The sequence below is a fragment of the Dermacentor variabilis genome, chromosome 6, assembly GCF_050947875.1.
Source record: "Dermacentor variabilis isolate Ectoservices chromosome 6, ASM5094787v1, whole genome shotgun sequence".
Classification (NCBI taxonomy): Eukaryota; Metazoa; Arthropoda; class Arachnida; order Ixodida; family Ixodidae; genus Dermacentor; species Dermacentor variabilis.
This window is the reverse complement of record NC_134573.1, coordinates 57,974,306-57,993,715: the sequence shown is the minus strand read 5'-3', so window position 1 is coordinate 57,993,715 and position 19,410 is coordinate 57,974,306.

Genomic DNA, 19,410 nt, shown 5'->3' with positions numbered 1-19,410 from the left:
ATCAGCCTAGTTACGCCCACTGCAGGGCAAAGGCCTCTCCCATACTTCTCCAACTACCCCGGTAATGTACTAATTGTGGCCATGTTGTCCCTGCAAACGTCTTAATGTCATCCGCCCACCTAACTTTCTGCCGCCCTCTGCTACGCTTCCCTTCCCTTGGAATCTAGTCCGTAACCCTTAATGACCATCGGTTATCTTCCCTCCTCATTACATGTCCGGCCCATGCCCATTTCTTTTTCTTGATTTCAACTAAGATGTCATTTACCTGCGTTTGTTGTCTCACCCAATCTGCTCTTTTCTTATCCCTTAACGTTACACCCATTATTCTTCTTTCCATAGCTCGTTGCGTCGTCCTCAATTTCAGCAGAACCCTTTTCGTAAGCCTCCAGGTTTCTGCCCCGTAGGTGAGTACTGGTAAGACACAGCTCTTATATACTTTTCTCTTGAGGGATAATGGCAACCTGCTGTTCATGATTTGGGAATGCCTGCAAAACGCACCCCAGCCCATTCTTATTTTTCTGATTATTTCCGTCTCATGATCCGGATCCGCCGTCACTACCTGCCCTAAGTAGATGTATTCCCTTACCACTTCCAGTGCCTCGCTACCTATCGTAAACTGCTGTTCTCTTGCGAGACTGTTAAACATTACTTTAGTTTTCTGCAGATTAATTTTCAGACCCACCCTTCTGCTTTGCCTCTCCAGGTCAGTGTGCATGCATTGCAATTGGTCTCCTGAGTTACTAAGCAAGGCAATATCATCAGCGAATCGCAAGTTGCTAAGGTATTCTCCATCAACTTTTATCCCCAATTCTTCCCACTCCAGGTCTCTGAATACCTCCTGTAAACATGCTGTGAATGGCATTGGAGAGATCGCATCTCCCTGTCTGACGCCTTTCTTTATTGCGATTTTGTTGGTTTCTTTGTGGAGGACTACGGTGGCTGTGGATCCGCTATAGATATCTTCCAGTATTTTTACATATGGCTCATCTACACCCTGATTCCGTAATGCCTCCATGACTGCTGAGGTTTCGACTGAATCAAACGCTTTCTCGTAATCAATGAAAGCTATATATAAGGGTTGGTTATATTCTGCGCATTTGTCTATCACTTGATTGATAGTGTGAATATGTTCTATTGTTGAGTAGCCTTTACGGAATCCTGCCTGGTCCTTTGGTTGAGAGAAGTCTAAGGTGTTCCTGATTCTATTTGCGATTACCTTAGTAAATACTTTGTAGGCAACGGACAGTAAGCTGATCGGTCTATAATTTTTCAAGTCTTTGGCGTCCCCTTTCTTAAGGCTTAGGATTATGTTAGCGTTCTTCCAAGACTCCGGTACGCTCGAGGTTATGAGGCATTGCGTATACAGGGTTGCCAGTTTCTCTAGAACAATCTGACCACAATCCCTCAACAAATCTGCTGTTACGTGATCCTCCCCAGCTGCCTTCCCCCTTTGCATAGCTCCTAAGGCTTTCTTTACTTCTTCTGGCGTTATCTGTGCGATTTTGAATTCCTCTAGGCTATTCTCTCTTCCACTATCGTCGAGGGTGCCACTGGTACTGTATAAATCTCTATAGAACTCCTCAGCCACATGAACTATCTCATCCATATTAGGAACAATATTGCCGGCTTTGTCTCTTAACGCACACATCTGATTCTTGCCTGTTCATAGTTTCTTCTTCACTGTTTTTAGGCTTCCTCCGTTGCTGAGAGCCTGTTCAATTCTATCCATATTATAGTTCCTGATGTCCGCAGTCTTACGCTTGTTGATTAGCTTAGAAAGTTCTGCCAGTCCTATTCTAGCTGTAGGGTTAGAGGCTTTCATACATTGGCGTTTCTTGATCAGATCTTTCGTCTCCTGCGATAGCTTACTGGTTCCCTGTCTAACGGCGTTACCACCGACTTCTATTGCGCACTCCTTAATGATGTCCATGAGATTGTCGTTCATTGCTTCAACACTAAGGTCCTCTTCCTGAGTTAAAGCCGAATAGCTGTTCTGTAGCTTGATCCGGAATTCCTCTAGTTTCCCTCTTACCGCTAACTCATTGATTGGTTTCTTGTGTACCAGTTTCTTCTATACTGTCCTCAGGTCTAGACTAATTCAAGTTCTTACTATCCTATGGTCACTGCAGCGCGTCGTGCCGAGCACGTCCACATCTTGTATGATGCCAGGGTTCGCGCAGAGTATGAAGTCGATGTCATTTCTAGTCTCACCATTCGGGCTCGTCCACGTCCACTTTTGGCTAACCCGCTTGCGGAAAAAGGTATTCATTATCCACATATTACTCTGTTCTGGAAACTCTACTAATAACTCTCCTCTGCTATGCCTAGAGCCTATGCCATATTCCCCCACTGACTTGTCTCCAGCCTGCTTCTTGCCTAGCCTGGCATTGAAGTCGCCCATCAGTATAATGTATTTTGTTTTGACTTTACCCATCGCCGATTCCACGTCCTCATAAAAGCTTTCGACTTCCTGGTCATCATGACTGCATGTAGGGGCATAGACTTGTGCCACCTTCAGTTTGTACCTCTTATTAAGTTTCACAACAAGACCTGCCACCCTCTCGTTAATGCTATAGAATTCCTGTATGTTACCGGCTATTTCCTTATTAATCAGGAATCCGACTCCTAGTTCTCGTCTCTCCGCTAAGCCCCGGTAGCACAGTACGTGCACGCTTTTTAGCACTGTATATGCTTCTTTTGTCCTCCTAACCTCACTGAGCCCTATTATATCCCATTTACTACCCTCTAATTCCTCCAATAACACTGCTAGACTCGCCTCACTAGATAACGTTCTAACGTTAAACGTTGCCAGGTTCAGATTCCAATGGCGGCCTGTCCGGAGCCAGGTATTCTTAGCACCCTCTGCAGCGTCACAGATCTGACCTGCTGCTAGAGACTAAGGGCCGAGGTTTGATTGTTGCATTCATATAGGAGGTTGTGGCCAAGTACTGCACCAGGGCGGCCAATCCTGCTCTGGTGAGAGAGTGCGTTACCGGTTGTGGTCACCGGAATCAGGCCGCACTCGAGGCCTGTTTGTGCAATTTTCTCAACACACGGCTTTTTTTTTTCCGGTGGAGAATTGCGCGGCACCGGGATTTGAACCACGGTCCTTTTGCACGGGAGGCGGATATTCTACCGCCCCCGCAGGAGTTAAATTAAAAAATTAAATTATGGGGTTTTACGTGACAAAACCACTTTCTGATTATGAGGCACGCCGTAGTGGAGGACTCCGGAAATTTCGACCACCTGGGGTTCTTTAACGTGGACCTAATTCTAAGTACACGGGTGTTTTCGCATTTCGCCGCCATCGGAATGCGGCCGCCGTGGCCGGGATTCGATCCCGCGACCTCGTCTTCAGCAGTCTAACACCATAGCCACTGAGCAACCACGGCGGGTGCCGCAGGAGTTGTGCGCCTCATTTCACCTACAGTGGCGCCCTATTTGATCAGTCAAGGTGGACCAATCTGAGCTCGGTTATAGCGCACGGATGGCACTCGGCTAGAGAACCTGGTATTTATGGCCAGCACATGTGTGGCCATATATAATTGACCATATATATCTTTTTTTCTTTGAAGGAGGGTTCCTGTACAGTGATAAAATAAAGGAAAAGATATTAAAAAGAAAAAAAAGAAAAAATTTGGGGGAAAAAAAGGAACATAAGAGGTGATTTGAACTCGTGACCCTTGGATGTTGCCCAGAAAGATAGCTCAGTCGGTTGGTTCGTCAAGCCCCAGGTTACTTTCAAACGCCATAACTCCTGCTCCGAGCCTCATACTTACTTGGAAAGGGACTGACGTTGTCCGCGATGGTGGATTCCGAGTGGTTGGATGGTATACTTTCTTGGAGAAATTGCCGCCCGAGGAGAAGAGCGGACTTGAGCGGCTTTAGAGACTAGGAAAACTGCCTTAAAATATTTAGACTTGAGGGAAAGCTTCGTTAACAAACTATAACACGGCAATCAGCACTCGAATACGACGAGAGAAATTATTGAGACGTGGAAAACTCCCTTGAAATAAATATGGTTTGCGAGACAAATGCGTGTAAGTATTGAACCTCTTAAAAGATGAGGGGAAATATGCGCTCACCGAGAGGTCACCGTCCGCACGAGACCACCACCAGGCACCTTACTGAGACTTGGAGGGCCTTGCGGCCGGAATCAAAGCCCCCCATTCTCGTCGGCCGAGAGCAGAAAACGTGTTTTTCCGATCGCTCAAGGTTGCGCGTACATTGTGTAACTCTAGCGTCTAGGAAAAGCTTAAACAGGTGCGAGGGCGGCACTCATAGCGTGCGAAGCTAGCCGCCAGAATAACTATCTCAGGGACTGCTGCTGACGAGCGCGAAATACCTTCGTGTAATTATAATAACCCTAATAGGACTATTTTCGAAAAAAGGGAAACGGCCCAGAGGGCTATACTACGAGAGCTATGACTGATAATTCTATATATATATATATATATATATATATATATATATATATATATATATATATATATATATATATATATATATATATATGGGGGCGCTTGCGCGCACTGTTGCTTTGTCTCTGCGTGTAGTAGTTAAGAGGGCCAGTTTAGGGCGGAGAAGGAAGGAAAGGAAAGCAAAATTGCAGCGCCGAGGTTTTAAAGCGCACCCGTGGTAGAGAAACGGCAGGCGATATAAGCGCGCCTGGCCATGATACGCACACAACAAACTGCCTTAACATATTTAGACTTGAGAGAAAGCTTCATTAACAACGATAGCACAGCAATCAGCACTCGAATATAATTATGACCCTAATTATAATAATTGTAAATATTCATCTCATATATGGGATCTAATGCGCGCGCTGTTGCTTTTATTCTGCGTGTAGTATTTAAGAGGGCAAGTTTAAAGGCGCAGAAGAAAGAAGGAAAGGAAAGCAAAATTGCAGCTCCGTGGTTTTAAAGCGCAACCGTGGTAGAGAAACGAAAGGCGATATAAGCGCGCGTGGCCATGATACGCCCACAACAAACTGCCTTAACATATTTAGACTTGAGGGAAAGCTTCATTAACAACGATAGCACAGCAATCAGCACTCGAATATAATTATAACCCTAATAATATTAATCGTAAATATTCATCTCATCTATGGGATCTAATGCGCGCCCTGTTGCTTTGTGTCTGCGTGTAGTGGTTAAGAGAGCCAGTTTAAAGGCGGAGAAGAAGGAAGGAAAGGAAAGCAAAATTGCAGCGCCGAGGTTTTAAAGCGCACCTGTGGTAGAGAAACGGAATGCGATATAAGCGCGCCTGGCCATGATACGCAACAACAAACTGCCTTACCATATTTATACTTGAGGGAAAGCTTCATTAACAACGATAGCACAGCAATCAGCACTCGAATATAATTATAACCCTAATAATAATAATTGTAAATATTCATCTCATCTATTGGATCTAATGCGCGCCCTGTTGCTTTGTGTCTGCGTGTAGTGGTTAAGAGAGCCAGTTTGAAGGCGGAGAAGAAGGAAGGAAAGGAAAGCAAAATTGCAGCGCCGAGGTTTTAAAGCGCACCTGTGGTAGAGAAACGGAAGGCGATATAAGCGCGCCTGGCCATGATACGCAACAACAAACTGCCTTACCATATTTATACTTGAGGGAAAGCTTCATTAACAACGATAGCACAGCAATCAGCACTCGAATATAATTATAACCCTAATAATAATAATTGTAAATATTCATCTCATCTATTGGATCTAATGCGCGCGCTGTTGCTTTGTCTCTGCGTGTAGTAGTTAAGAGGGCCAGTTTAAAGGCGCAGAAGAAGGAAGGAAAGGAAAGCAAAATTGCAGCTCCGTGGTTTTAAAGCGCAGCCGTGGTAGAGAAACGAAAGGCGATATAAGCGTGCGTGGCCATGATACGCACAGGACAAACTGCCTTAAAATATTTAGACTTGAGGGAAAACTTCATTAACAACGATAGCAAAGCAATCAGCACTCGAATATAATTATAACCCTACTAATAATCATTGTAAGTATTCATCTCATCTATTGGATCCAATGCGCGCGCTGTTGCTTTGTCTCTACGTGTAGTAGTTAAGAGGGCCAGTTTAAAGGCGGAGAAGAAGGAAGGAAAGGAAAGCAAAATTGCAGCTCCGTGGTTTTAAAGCGCACCCGTGGTAGAGAAACGGAAGGCGCTAGAAGCGCGCGTGGCCATGATACGCCCACAACAAACTGCCTTAACATATTTAGACTTGAGGGAAAGATTCATTAACAACGATAGCACAGCAATCAGCACTCGAACATAATTATAACCCTAATAATAATAATTGTAAATATTCATCTCATCTATTGGATCTAATGCGCGCGCTGTTGCTTTGGCTCTGCGTGTAGTAGTTAAGAGGGCCAGTTTAAAGGTGCAGAAGAAGGAAGGAAAGGAAAGCAAAATTGCAGCTCCGTGGTTTTAAAGCGCACCCGTGGTAGAGAAACGAAAGGCGATATAAGCGTGCTTGGCCATGATACGCACAGGACAAACTGCCTTAAAATATTTAGACTTGAGGGAAAACTTCATTAACAACGATAGCAAAGCAATCAGCACTCGAATATAATTATAACCCTAATAATAATAATTGTAAATATTCATCTCATCTATGGGATCTAATGCGCGCGCTGTTGCTTTGGCTCTGCGTGTAGTAGTTAAGAGGGCCAGTATAAAGGCGGAGAAGAAGGAAGGAAAGGAAAGCAAAATTGCAGCTCCGTGGTTTTAAAGCGCACCCGTGGTAGAGAAACGAAAGGCGATATAAGCGTGCGTGGCCATGATACGCACAGGACAAACTTCCTTAAAATATAATCGGAAAAATAATCGGAATTTAAGGACTCATCTGCGATGAAATGGTATTTGATTTATGCCAATTTAAAATATAACTGCCTATTCGTTTACATTTCCATTTGACCTAGGTATCCTCATGAGTGACCATAGCAATGGGTGATCTGTAATGACACTTATGAACGCCGGCATAGAGTTGACTTCCAAAAGGGAGTATCTTAGTGGGAGGCACAACAGAGGGCCAACACTTGTATCACAGCTCATAGAAATCGTGTTGCGCTGCTATGCACAAGGTGGCTGGTTTGATCCGAGATGTGGCGGTCGCATTTCGATGCGAGTGAAATATAAAAAAAATGTTTGTTTGGTTCAATTTAGTTACGAGCGAAAGAAACCCAAATGCCGAAAATAAGTCCCAAGTCATGAATACGGCGTACCTCATAATCAGATCGTGGCTGTGGCATGTACAAAGGCAAGGTTTTTTTTTTGCTCTGCGTCGAAGTGATATTTTGTGATTGCTTGTTAAACATAGTGTAAAACAGTTTGGGATTTCAGCAAAGATCTCTGGCGGGCATCCAAACGACTAGTGCGGTGAGGCTTTAATGCCTCTTTATATAAAATGTGGCGGACTACATCTGCAAATTGAATATCGTGTGCATCGTCGTGCAAATTTTGCCTATATAAAGTAGCCATTATTTCCTTAATGTTACACGAGGCGATTTGAAGGGGAAACGGAACAATCTGTTCCCAATTTATCTCCTTCTACAGATCTGCAAGTCTAAATAACGCTCTTAATCCGGCACCTGAGGAAGTCGAGGTCAATGGTGGGATTCAGCTTTAAAGCAAACTCGGTGCCGAAGAGGCGAAGAACTTCTTCCACCTCCGTGACATCACGCTGTTCCACTTGCCCGATCGTCGAGCGGCGGCAAAAGCGACCGTCCACCAGCGTCAGCCACGAATTATCAACGAAGCGCCCCACCATGAGCACGTTACGGAACAACGACCGCGGGTGCAGCGAGGCGTACCAGTACGTTGGGACGAAGTCGATCCACTTTTGTGGTCGAGAAAACACGTGGTACAAGGGACGCCAACTCGCCGATGCGACACCGCGTCCCGTCGACTTGATGGCCACCTCGATGTTCCCTTCTTCATCGAGTCTGCGCACACGGTAAGGCTCAGACTCGCCTTCTGCAGGCAGCGCTTTGAACGGGTTGGGCCCGCCAAAGCCCACATCCGCGAAGTACTCTCCTTCGTCGCCCAGATCGACGCATAAGAGCATGTGTCCCAGAGGGGTCAATGGCGTGTCTAGCGCACGGCCCCAGCGGACCCGGGCAGCCCGAATGTGGAACTTGAAGCCTAGTGTCAGCAAGAGCCTGCCGAAGATGCTGTTGAGCTCCACGCAGTAGCCACCGCGGCGCTGCTCAATCACCTTACGGAACACGGAGTCGTCATCAAGCGGCGGCAGATGGCCGACGAAAGTATCTATCCCCTGGAAAGGAATTCGTTCAAGGTGGGCTAAGATGAGGGTGTTCAAGGTGGTGAGGCTGGGTTCACTCAATGCACTGGGCTCTAGTTTCAGGACGTCAGGGTAGAGAAGCAGTTCTTTCGGGTTAAGTGGTCCCATGCGGCAGCCACTCAAGTCGATTTTCCGCTGTCCCGCTGCGGCGAATAGCACGGGGTCCGGATGCTCTGAGGACTCACCATTTTGCAAACTGCAGTCAATGTTTTGCTGCGGTGGGACGACTCCGCTTTCCATGTCTCCTATGGCCAGTTCACTCTGACGCACTAACGCTAATTCAGAACGTTGCGTGCGCAAGTGAATGTACACACAATCTCACGGGGCAATCCTGTAAACGCGAAACGTGTTCCCATTAATGGCTCACTTCGATTCTCACCGGAAACGGGGCACAGATGTCAGTGACAACAGTATACCTATGCATTGCACTCCCTCTAGCCGTAAAATATCCTGTATTTCGTCACCGTATTGCTGACTTATTTTACGCGCAAGCATACAGCGCAGGCTAGACGTGTCTTTGAGGATGAGCGCAAGCTCACGTAAACGCGCCTTGCGCCTTCCGCACCTCGCGAATAATGGCGTATTTCACCCGCAAAGATGCGAAACAGCGCACACTCACTTGGTTCACTCATAGACGCTTGGGCAGAGGCCATTCGTACTTTGTTATAGAAAGTGTTTCAAAATGCTTTGGTATTATTACGATATCATCGAGAGATGCTCAAGAGACGAGCCGCAGCGAGAACGAAGATGCAGTCAGTAGCCTGGCGCGAGCGAGCGGGGTACCCTTGGTGCGAGCGACTGTCGGCCTGGCTGTCTGGCTCTAACGTAAATAGCCTTTAAATAACCTCTTTCGTCTATGTTTTTCCACACGTAACAATATCTATAAACGTAATTGTTGTATTTTTATAGCTTTCAGATCAGCAAAAAAAGGAAAGAAGGCATACTTTCTTGAATGATATAAATCTGATTCACTGAGAGTTTAGTGTGCCGCTTCGTAGCTGCGTAGCCAAGCACCCTCACGTGAGGCAGCTGTAGCGCGCGATGAATGATACGCGCTATTCACCGAGATCGCGCCGCGTTTCGACGCGTACGAGCCGTGTCACAGCGTCTGCGCATGCGTGGGCATGCAAACGCGAGCTTTCGCGCGTCCACAAGCGTAAGGGCGGTCTGAGCTTCAGTGGCTAGGTTGTGAAATCGGGGAATCTGTGCGAGAAGCCGCGAAGGAAGCAAAACAAAAATGCGCTTGGAGGTCAAAAGAATCGCGTGCCGGGGCAAGCATGAAGGAGCGCGCTGAGAGCGCGGGAAATAAAGGCACCTAGAGAAAAGTGTAGGCAATGTACAACAAAGGATAATGGAGAAATGAGGCGAAGCGTCACCGAAGAGGAAGGCAGGCGGAGGCCCGCTGGGTTGACCTCATGTGGCATTTGCTACGGGTTGTGAGAGCTCCGCGGAGGTACCCCGCTCATCTCGTCATTGAGTGCTCGAGTGTCGAGCAAGACGGACGGACCAGCAACGCAAGCGACCGCAGGCCGACCGCGAGTCGACCGACTCTGATGTCGCCGCCAAGCACCGTGCACAAACGGAGCAAGTCCGGCAAAATTTGGAAGACGCTTAAACTTCGCCTTTAGTAGTGGAACGCGATAGTATTCAAACACCCCTGACTGCTTCTAACCCTTGCCGGCAACTGCAGCGTATGTAACCGTAATGTTCACCGACAAACACTGGCGGCGAACGTTACGCACGAAGGCGATTTTTCTGGTAGAAACGCGGCCTCATACGTGGTCTCTTCCCGGAGGTTGCGCACAACCGCGCCAAAAAAATTACATCTTTTCAGGTTTCTCTTTTTGTATCGCACTTTGATATTTTACGTCTCAGATGATTTAACATAAAAGGCAAATGCTGTTGCATAGCAGCAATGCTACATCACTTTGAGGAACATTCACTCGTCATCCAGCCGTGGCAGATGGCGGAAAAACGTGTCTGTCCCCTAGAAAAATATCGGTTTAACGTTGGTCACGATGAGGGTGTTCATGTTGGCCAGATTTTGTTCAACCAGGGCACTAGCCTGCAGCTTCATGGCGTCATGGGAAAGCAGCCGTAATTTTGGGCTAGTATGTCCCATGCGGTCACAACGCACATCGATCTTTCGCTTTTCCGTTGCGGCGAACAGCTCCGTGTTCGGATGCTCTATTGACTGACCATGTTCGCAGCTGCAGTGTAAGCTTGTTGGCACTGTGAGGAACGCTGAACTTGTCAGTTCTCTTTCTTCCAGTTTACTCCATCGTACTAGCCCAAATTTGGAACTTCCTGTGGGCACATTTGCATCAAGAACGTCACATTTCTCTCATCTGTGCACGCTAGGACGATATATGCTCTTGCTTTTCTTTGCCCCAGCTCCTCCTATGGCGTTTCCGGGTCCGACCACTTTGTTTATGAACACTGCGCGCGCAGAATTGCCTGTAATTCAATAATGACTTTCCTTCTCTCATGCAGGCGTGCTCTCTAACCGGCTGCACAAATTATATTGCCCGCGACGAACATCTTCCAAGCGTGGAGGCATTAATACTTTCCAAATTTTTTTGGAAATGTGACTCTGATGTCTGCGGGAACAATTTATCTAGATGATACATTCTCACTGTCCTTAACATATTTGCATTGTAATGACTCATTCTAGCGCCTATAGTTTCTTCCTGTTTTGCTGAGTTTCTCTTTTTTTGCAAATTTCACAGGATCTCTCAGATAAGTAAGGCCAAGCCTATAAATATTCTTTGAAACATTTGTCGTATACCTAGACACCGAGGGTATTTATCAGGGAATGCTTTCTCACAACAATTTCGTGTCAGCACGCCTAATTAAAACAGATATGAGTGGCTTAACACTGTGCTCCACAGAAGCACGGCCTTCCCCTCATCATTACACCGTCTGTCTGTCCGCAGCTGTGCTATTCGGTTTAAAGTTCTGTTCCGCCAATAGGCATTTATGTTTGTGCGCTACTTTATTCAGTTGTTATGGAACAATATTATAGAAGTTTTTATTATTGAATCAGTAGTTAAATGTAATTTCTCCAGTGAGCCAAGTGATATAAGAATTAAGTTGGTAACTGAAAAGAACTGATGGAAGAACACTGTAATTATGATAATTCCATATACTAGCAGTTTTCTTTTGCCAGTTTGGCTATAGCATACTGAGCCTACCGTAAACTCATGCAGTTGCCACCAGCGCTTTAACTTTGTCCTAGCACATTCTAAGAAGCAGTGAGTGACAGTCAACAACACTGTATACATTAAAGCATTTCGTCGCATCATAGAGAGTAAAAATAGTTCTCAGCTTCGCCAACAGCAACTCTAGCCGCTGGTTCCTTATTAATGAGCATGCCTGCGTCCTTTCGATGCTGCTCGCCGTTAGTTGCTCTATCTGCGTGCTCGTAGAAATGTTACTCTTGCCCTACTGCCGGGCTTGTCCGCAGTACTTTACTGGAGCGTAAGGACGTTTTCTTCCGATAGCTACACGTATGGGAATGGGGACGTGATCTCCAGGTGATCACGTAAGGATGCACTGTATCCGTAAAAAATCTCATGTGAAGAGTCGAAGCTATGGCGCTAGTGCTGTTCGTCGTAGCCAATAATGAACCTCCGCGCACGCAAGTTATGAGACCTCTGGCTTCTCAGTTTTCTTGGCAATCTTCCTTCGAGTGCGCGGATTGAACTTATGCAAGTCAGATCGTAAACCTCTCTTTTAAGCGAAGGACAAACTTCATTGGCAAGCGGAGCGTCAAGACTTGGTTCCGACTGCTGCTTTGTGCCGTTGGCCGTAGTTCTCTGATAAAATGCTTTCCCACAACAATTCGTGTCAGCGTGCTCTAATACCACACATAAATATGGTTAAACGCTACTCTCCCCTGAAGTTACGGCGTTCTCCGCAACTTCCCAACATGTAGCCATCGGTCTATGCCGCCTCCTTCATGCGTTGACAGAAGTGCCGTCGATTTTATTTTGATTTCATGTGAGTGTGTTTCCTTATCGCTTTTCTACGCAGATTTGTCATTAAGCGTGGTCTACAGGGAGGTAAATTTCAAGACGAACTTCGCTCGGGGGATACAGAAACGGCCGCTCTGCGTGCAATCTTCGCTGGCTTGCGCTACATAAAGGAAGGCCATGCGCAAGGGTGTGGCTAGGCCCACTAGTGCGGCGCCTCGATACAAGATTTAAAAATGAAACAGCACAAAGCAATTTTATACCAAAACAATGTCCAAATTCAAACGCACATGCAATTTAACAGCACCCGGTGTGGATAACCAGTGACAGTTTGGGCCTAGAGCACTTGCGACTTGTCTATGTCCAGCAATGGTGCACTGCTGTGAGGAATTGGAGCAGCAAAGCTGCTTTGGTGAGCTTTACTGTGCTCGGACGTCAGACTTCTTTATAATAGGCGAATAATGTCGATATTCTCGGACAGCCGTAAGACTTGCTGCTTCTTTGTCTTCATCTTAGAAAAACACTCCTTTCCGTAGCAAGTCTTTGCCATGTTCGGAACAAGTAAAAGCAAATAATTAAATACTGAGGTTTTACGTGCCAAAAGCATGATCTCATTCTAAGGTATGCCAACCTGGGGTGCTCTCGGTTAATTTTGACCACCTGGGAATCCTTACGATTCGCCTAAATATAAGTGGACGGGCGTTTTCAGACTTCGCCAGTACAGAACACGATTAAAGGGTTTGGAAATGGCATTTCGTACACTGTCCGCGTGAATAACCCAGTAACCACTGTGGGTCTTCAGTAACGCTAGCGCTTATTCAAAGGTGCTGCCTTTATTTATATGAAGTGCTCATTTAATAATGTTAAGCTCGACGCTTTCTATAGTTCTCTTGATGAATATGCTATGTCTGCCTTTGGGCACCTGTAGACAGCGAACTACCCTTTGACAATACATATTTACGACCATTATTCATGATAGTACGAAGGAACATCCCATCTCTCGTGGCATACTTTAAGAATGTGGCTGAACTCGAATTGATTATTGTTTTCATCGGCCTCGTCAAATAGCTGGCTCATTCAGCAAACAAGACTACAGCTCATCAATGTCTCACTCTACCTCTTTGATCAAAGGCAGCCTAATATTGCTCAAGAGGCAGAAAATTTCAAAAACCTGCTCAGCAATGTCTATCATTACGATTGAAGATGGCTTATCCAATATGCAAAAGCTTTTAACTCTTGAAATGGCCCTTTCGACGTGCCCTCTTGTAGAAGCGATGCGCCTGGTATCATCCAATGCTTTTGCAGTGATGCTACTCGCGGAATGGAAGTCGATAACTGTGATACTTGCTGGCAAGTAAGGAAATGTGAAGCCTTTATCAAGCATTACAGCGTCACCTGCCCCAAACTTGTCAAGAAGACCACCGCTTTCAAGATTGCGTTTATCGGAGCTAGAGCCACCCCAGAGGTGAGACACGTATGCAATGTATCCATCTGATCTACAGCTGATAAGCACCTTGTAGGCGTTGCAATGTTTACACGGAGAAAAAATTTGGTGTTGTGCATTCAACGATGAACGCCGCTGTATTCTCAACTCCGTGGCATCGAGAACAAGACGGTTGTCGTGAAAGTCTCAGAAAGATTTGGGTAAGTTGGGTCTGATATCTTCTCGAGTTGGAAAGGTGGTCAAGTGCCCGAATTCTCGCTGCAAGTAGTTCACGCATGTGGCAAAAGTGCGATTATCTAGGCTTCCAGACATGCGGAAATTCCGGGCGAGCTCTTGCCCTGGCATGCCCGTCCTTAGCAGAACTAATCCCGTAAAAAATTTCATGGGCCAGATCCCTGTTCTTTTAACGCCGCGGACGTCAAAGATAGACTTAGCGTGATTCATACTCAATTGCTTATCTCCACGTGACAATCATTGGTGCACCTATGATTTAGTGCGGAACGAAAAGAAGCACTTGGTACATTCTTGTGCAGCACAAGTGGTTGCCACACTTCCTGCAGTACGTCATGCAGATTCCCGTGCAGCCAGGAAACAATGCAGTGCTTTCGGGTTGTCAAAATTCAGAACATAAAAGCACAGACATAAGGCTGTGCCCGTGACGACTTGACACGGCAACGTGCGGATGCACCGATTCTTTTGAAAATAAAAAGGAAATTCGACAAGAAAACATCTTGCCTAATATTGAATCGAAATGGACTTACACTCGTGGTTGTCGTGACTAATTGAAAGGCCACTGCCTTCACTATCAAGGAGAATTGCTCGGCCATACCAGCGTTTGGGAGCCATTTCACTTTTCTGAAGAAAATAAACCAAGTGCACGTTGTTGCATTTGTGCAACATATCAACGTTCCGTTGCCAGGAACAAACTATTCCGAAATGACAAGGTTTTTTCGAATCTACAGAGTCAGGAGGATGTGGAGCTAAGCATAAGACTTTTTTTGTGCTTTGTCTTATGGAGACATACATTTACAATTGGAAAAACTTACCTATATCACTCCTCGCGGGCGGGCGTAGCCTTCACCACGTTTGTTTTGGTAGAAGATGCGAAGGATTAGCACAGATTGCAGCACAAGGCGGCGCGTTTTACAGACCAATGTTGCGTAAATGCAGCAACGTGTACTGGCAGCTACAAACAGTATTTGTTTCCATTTTTAACGCCGTTCATCAGAATGTTGCGTAAATACAACAAGGTGCAGTAAAGGGTTAAAGAACCCAAGGAAGGCCTCACTGCGGCATGCTTCTTAATTGGGCCGTGTTTTTTGCACGTAAAACCCCATATTTCCTTAATTTTGTTCACTTTGAATGTCCTACCCCCTTTAGACGAGTTCGGAGGAGGACAATAATTTAGAGATATACATTGCCAATGTTTGCGACGGAATGCACTGGTGTTCCACAAATTATTTTTTTTCAATATCTGAAGTACGTTTTCTTAAAAAGGTAAGCTGAGCAACAATGCATTTTACTACAAGTGTGACAGTGTGTATCTCAAAACTGCTGCTAACTTCAAATTTTGTTAGAAGTATATGTGCCTTGTGAAATCACTCGCTTCAGCTCGTGCGTCTTAGTATGTGCAATAACTAGTTTGAAATGTGATTATGGAACTGTTGTTAATGAGTCAGTTTCAGATTATTCTCCACTCAATAACAATGAGTAAGCGACACAGTATGCAAGACGAGGTTCCCAAAGTAATTGACTGAAAGGGGACCGTCGGTTCTAAAAAGAAAAAAATTAATGTATAGAAAACGTGGGCTAAAGCTGCAAAATTAAAACAAATGTACAAGGAAAACAAATGAAAGCGCGTAATGCAATTAATTGATAAGAGAAAACAAAAAAGTACATATATTAAAAAGCATAACTATACGAAAGAAAATGTGATAGGACTATTTTCAAAAATAAAACACTTTAATTCATGTTTTAATACACTCAAAGATCACTTTAAGTGAATGTGGTAGGTCGCTCCATATTTTTAAGGCTGAAAACGAGGATGTAATTTTTCTATAGTTGGTGTTGCATTTAGGTACTAATAAGTGTAAATTATGCGCACACCTAGTGCGGTTGGTCTCAATGAGTAAATTGTAACCAACACATTCATAAGTAAGCTGTTGGTTAATTAATTTAAGAAAGATAATACCTAAATCATGCTTAAACTTGCCAGATGCAGGTAGTGTAAAGTTTGCCTGGAGAAGCGGCAGAGCATTAGAGTCAAAAGAACTGCTGGTGATTATGCGAATAGCCTGGTTCTGTATGTGTTGAATATACGAGAGATGGCAGTTATATGTGTTCCGCCAGGAAGCAATACCACAGGCGATATGACTATAAGCTAACGCAACGTATAAAGATGGTAATGGGTGTTCTCAAAAGAATGCACGTGATTTCGTGATAGCTCTTTTGCCGAAAGCTGTTTTTGTTTAACAAACGCAATTTGACTAGTAAACTTCAAGTTAGGATCTAATTTTATGCCAAGCAACGACACACAGTCCGCTGCAGGAATAAGGTGGCTGTCGAGAGTTACTAGGGGGATACGCGGCACTATCCTCTGCTTTGTATCAAATATTGTGAAATGAGTTTTGCAAGGATTTAAATTTAAATGACTTAATTGACACCATTCTACAACTTTCGATAGCGCACTGTTCAGTTTAAAGAGTACGGTTGTTAAAGACTTATCTGACATGGAAATAGCGGTTTAATCAGCCTATAAAATAACATTAGAAAGATTAAGAACATCACGTAAGTCGTTAATGTAAAAGCAAAAGAACAAGGGTCCTAGTATTAAGCCCTGTCGTATCCCTCGAATAATAACTTTCCACTCACAATAAGTGCCCTCTACACAGACTATTTGCTCACGGTCATGTAAGTAATTCTTTTAGAAAAGGTAAAGCTGGACCTGTTATACCTAAAGATTCTATCAATGCAGATATTTGGGCTTCTTGGTGTAACATTTTGAAGCTTTTCTTGTAGCACAAGAAACACGAGGACGGAAGTTGAAAGTTAGCGCCTGTGTGTGTCTGTTATTTCCTCTCAGGCGTCCACGTGTTTTTTGCGCTACAAGAGAGACAGAAAGAGAGGAAAGGGGAAAGGCAGGGAGGTTAAGCAGAGAAAAACATCCGGTTTGCTACCCTACGCTGGGGAGAGAGGGGAGGGGGAGATTCTAGTTTGGTAAATAAATGGTATATTTAACAGTATCAAAAGCTTTAGTAAAATCTAAAAATACTGAGCCAACAAATTTACCGCTGTCTATAGAAGACGTTATGCAATCGGCTAATGCAATAAAAGCTAAGCTGGTCCAACTGTCACTACAAAAACCGAATTGGCAAGATCTCAACAACTTAAACTTGGTTAGGTAGCTGTTTATGCATCTTAGAAGTAATTTCTCGATAAGTTTACTAATGGAGGACAAAATAGAGATTGGGTGATAATTAGGCACTAGAGATTCATCACCGTCTTTAATAATAATATTTGGGGTTTTACGTGCCAAACCACTTTGTGATTATGAGGCACGCCACAGTGGAGGACTCCGGAAATTTTGACCACCTGGGGTTCTTTAACGTGCACCTAAATCTAAGCACACGGGTTCGCATTTCGCCCCCATCGAAATGCGGCCGCCGTGGCCGGGATTCGATCCCGCGACCTCGTGCTCAGCAGCCCAACACCATAGCCACTGAGAAACCACGGCCGGTACCTTCTTTAAAGACAGGAATTAATTTTGCCCTCTTAAGCGAAGTAGGGAAGGTGCCGAATTTAAAACTAAGATTAATTATGCTGCTCAGTGTTTCCACAATACAAGGGGCAACAAATTTTAATTGATAGGCAGAGAAATTATCTAGACCTAAGTGTTTCCTTTAATTTAATATAACAGAACAGACCTCAGACAAAGAATGTATGCTCTAATGGTTACAGGGATAGGAAGAGGCTATCGGGCTATTACTGTACACTTCATAGAAATAATTAATGATTGAGTTGGCTAGACAAGACGATTCAGTGAAAGTTTTATGTTTATAAGTTATTTTATCAATGATTCTGCTAGCCTGGCTTGTATTGAAAATGTGGCTCAAAATTTGCCATTGTTTGTATGGATTATTTTTAGCCTTGCAGATTTCTCTCTCATAATAAAGCTGTTTTCATTTTTTCACTAGGTTGTTCTACATCGTATTGTATATTCTATAGCGATGTGCTAGACCTACATGGAACGGCTATTTCTTAGTCTTCCTGTAAAATTATCTTTTTTACGCATGCTGGTACCAAACCTTTTGTTATCCAAGGATTACGTGGAAAGTTAAACTTCTTTGCATTCGACAGTTTTAGTGCTAGCGTACACAGCTCTCAAAAATAATGAGCAGGATTTTTCGAGCACCTTTCAGGATCACATAGTCTAGTAATTGATCACCAGTTGGTACCCCTTATTGTATGAACAAAGTTCATACAAGAACGGGTACCAACTGGTGGAAGCTGGAAGTGAACTAACTACCATTAAAGTGATATTTTTCTGTGGTAAAGGTAATGAAAATGGGAAGATGATTTGTGATAGACATGTCAATGACACCTGCACTTCAATGTGGTGTGATATTGCTTACGGTGTGATCAAGAAGCGCATTAGTTACTGAAGCAGAAATTCGAGTAGGATAAGTTGTGGAAAGTTCAAGGGGGGCCCATATCCAACAAAACAATTTCTATATGATATCAGTGAACTACTATCAGTATCCATTAAATTAACATTATTCTCACCCACTATTAAAATCTGTTTATTTACAACTGAAATTGTGTGATTAATTATGGAAAGGTTGTGCAAGAAATCAGGAATAGATGAAGATGGGGAGTGATGAATGCAACCAATGATTAGACCATTGCCATCACTAGAAGCCGAAAGGTTAATTTGGATCCGCACTCAGTCACAGTCAGATACGTTAAAAGACAGGTGAAGCCTACGTTTATGCTTGATTTTGCATGATATGAAAATAGCCGAACCGCCATGCCGATCCAAACTCTTGTGACAGTATTCGGATTCGAACAACCGAGAACCAAATAAGTTCTCATCAGTAGAGCCAAGCTAAGTTTCAGGAATCGGCAAAAATGAAGAGAAATAACCAAGTGAATCGATAAAGGTAGTAATGCTATCTTGGTTCTTGCATAAACTTCGCGCATTGATAATGAGGAGTTAGAATCAACGAACAACGACTTTGTTTCTGCCATGGAGAGAAATGCCATACAAGGATGTTGTCAGGAACACATTAGCAAAATGACAAACGTTGAGATTCACAGCTACGTGAAGATGCGCACATCTGACTCGGCACTTACCCTGAAGACCTTGAAAGAATCTGTATTTCCCGTCTGTTTCACGGGTGCTTCCTATCAAACTACACAAAAGGCCTAATCGCAGCGATGGAATTATTTTGTATGCATACGCAAGTTACCTAGCTCGTTTAATTAGAACTTACTGTTTGCAAACAAAGCTTCCGTACAAATGAGTGGCAGCTCCAATTAGTCATATGCTATGCAATCTCTTTATAACGACGGTAAAAGGAGAGCTGAAATTCCCTATATTGGTCACTCCCCTTCACTATAATCCATACGTAATGAAGTGGACAATTTTGAACTTGAATAGAACACGGCCTTCAGGCCAGCAGCACCGCTTCATGGCC